Consider the following 3,020-nt stretch of genomic DNA (forward strand, 5'->3'; position numbering starts at 1 on the left):
CATGTTCCCAGTTGTTCCCATCCTGCCCAGTGCCTTTCCATCCTTTTCCAGACTCATGCTTGCGGGAGAGCAGTGGGGAATGCTTCCTTGGAGCCGTGTCACTGGCCACTGAAACTGCATCGATGTCCACAGAGGGTGCTCTGTTCTAGTCCTTTCCTCCAGAGACCAAATGTCCAGCAGATTCCCATTGAGGAAATGATAGGCATTCCATGGAATAAGAACAGAAAGAATCACAAGACAAAAATCCACTCTCTCTAATATCGTACTGATCATGGTATGCCCCTTACCTGAGGGTCCTTGTGCCAGACGCCTGCACATGTCCTCTCTCAGTTACTCTTCGCATCAGCCCAGTGACGTCACCGTCTCTGTTTCCCTACAGAGGACATAGAAGTTTGGGGGATTTAAGTGAGGGCAGCATTCTAGAGTTGAACGTAGGTCCTCTTACTTCGAACGAGGCCGTTTCTCTAGGTCCATCTGGTGGGATGGGCATCATGGATCTCTTTCCATCCTCCCATCCTCATATTTCTACCCACCTCTTGCCAACTCCCCTACCTTCTCTGAAGGGTTGGCAAGGGACCACGGTGGGATGAGGGATGCTTCTTCTGCTCCATGCAGGGCCGGGTGGGATCGGGAGGTTTGAGGGTCCCTATCGGTGATGGAGGTGAAGCCAGTCTCTCGGAAGCTAAGGAGGCAAAGGCTGTGTGAGTATCACGCGTGTCTGCTATGTGTGTGCTAAGTCACTTCAATTGTATCCAACTCTTTGCGACCCCATGGACTGCAGCCCACCAGGCTCCTCTGTCCATGGGATTCTCCAGGCAAGAATACTGAAGTGGGTGGCCTCTAGGGGATCTTCCCGACCCAGGGATTGAACTCACGTCTCTTACACCTCCTGCATTGGAGGCCAGTTTCTTGACAGTAATTAGCACCACCTGGGAAGCAACTTCCAAGGTTAAATTGATGATCCAACCCAATCAATCAGCACAAAAAACAGTGGGGGTAGGGACTTCCCTGGTGGTCCAATGGGGCAGACTCTGCTCTCTCAAGGCCAGGGGCCTGGGTTCGATCCTTGGTCTGGGAACTGGATCCCACATGCTGCAACAAAGACCCAGTGCAGCCAGATGAATAAATAAATTAACTAAAAAAACCCACAATGGGGTAGACGTGGATTCCGGGCAGGGGAAATCCAAGGCGCTGGGTGCTCTGGACACTCACCTGCATATGCTTTCCCAGGAGAACAGAAAACCCCAATGCAGGGAAACAGAAGGCTCCTTCCTCCCAGCAGTCTCCACCGCCAACTTGTCCTTCCCACCCAGAGACAGGGGGAGAGGCACACAGCAGGCCATGTGCTGCCCGAGGGCACGGTGATCCCACCTGCCTGATTCCCAGTCTGCTTCTATATCGCCAGACCCTAGAGCGCCCCCCACCCGCCCCAAACTTCTGCTCCACATCACCCCACTGTTCCCATCTGATCCCCTGGACTGTCTCCCCAGCAGAGCAGGCAGCTCCTCAACCCCAGAATAGTATTTCATGAGACCGACAATTCCCATTCCTCGGCTAAGAGCATACCATCATGATAACATGTGAGGGCTCTTTTAACACGGCTCCAAAGTGACATTTCCAAATCATTTGAGAAATATTAAAATTTAGAAATGCAATGGAACCTCCGTCTAGGGGCATGTCTTTAATAATATCTAAAAAGCAAGCGGTTAGAAAAGGCAAGAAATATGCCTGCAAGCCAATGTTCCCTATAAAACAGGGAAGCCTAAAGCCAGTCCTGAACCGCAGCCTCAGAAGGTCGGGATGGAGGTTGTCCAGCTCATAAGCACATTCCTCTCCTTCTCCTGATGTTTCTTTTCCAGGTCATAGGAAAACAAGCATAATAATGTATCTTGCTTATAGGTGCCAAGACTCGTGCTGGTCCCTTCCAGACTCTTTTCTTTATTGTGTTCGGGAGCAAAAGCCCGGTGGCAGCAGGAGGAAGAGAGCGTTAGGAGGAGACAGAGAAAGAGAACAGGGAACCGGGGCACTACCCTGTGGGCACTGGATGCGAGCTGTGCTTTCAGGAGCTACCAGCAGCCTCTTCTTTTGCTCAGATACATCCAGCTCTTTCAGGTGTCAGCTCTATTCCGGGAAAACCCTTGAGTCTGTCGGCGTCCCCCCAGGACACGGCTAGCAGCTCCAGCTGGGGTGAAGGAGGGTGGAATGAAGGGACCTTTCCCAAAGGTTAGACGCACTGTTTGGGAGCCCCAAAGACAGTGCAGTAAGCTCTGCTGACGAAACAGAGCTATTCGCACCCCAGACCCAGAGGGACAAGGGCGAGGGTTGTCATGGGGACCTGGGAGCACCGCAGGGCTTCCCTGGTGGCTCAGACGGTAAAGAGCCCGCCTGCAATGCGGGTGACCTGAGTTCAATCCCTGGGTCGGGAAGATGCCCTGGAGGAGGGCATGGCAGCCCACTCCAGTAATCTTGCCTGGAAAATCTCATGGACAGAGGAGCCTGGCAGGGTACAGTCCATTGGGTCTCAGAGTCGGACACGACTGAGCATCATGCTGAGAGGATGGCTTTTGGAGGATAAAGGGCACAGGCAGTTCGGGGGACCCCACAGGGAGGGAGCTGCAGGGATGAAGATCCAGCCTTTCTTCCCAGACTCCCTCTGGACTCCTCACTGGCCAAGCCCAGCTGGAGTTCCATGACCTATGTACACCAAGCAGGTCAGGGGGTCGGAGAGCACAGAGGGTGGGGAGCAGAGTGGGTGTGGAAGGGCAGGTGGGCCGTTTCTGGATGCCCAGCATCACGTGAGGGCAGGTGGGCCGTTTCTGGATAGCCCTGAATGCCCAGCATCACGTGAGGGCCCGTGTGTCGTGCCGGGGGGATCGCAGTTCACCCAGTCATGAAAACTGCAGGCTTTACCAAGGCTGAGTTGTTGCAGAATGGTATACAGTGTTCTTCCTCCCCTTTGCGTGGTGGCTCCAATGCTCTGTGTCTGCAGATCCTTGCTAGTTCCTGGTGTGTATGTGTGT

The sequence above is a fragment of the Ovis aries genome, chromosome 10, assembly GCF_016772045.2.
Source record: "Ovis aries strain OAR_USU_Benz2616 breed Rambouillet chromosome 10, ARS-UI_Ramb_v3.0, whole genome shotgun sequence".
Classification (NCBI taxonomy): domain Eukaryota; kingdom Metazoa; phylum Chordata; class Mammalia; order Artiodactyla; family Bovidae; genus Ovis; species Ovis aries.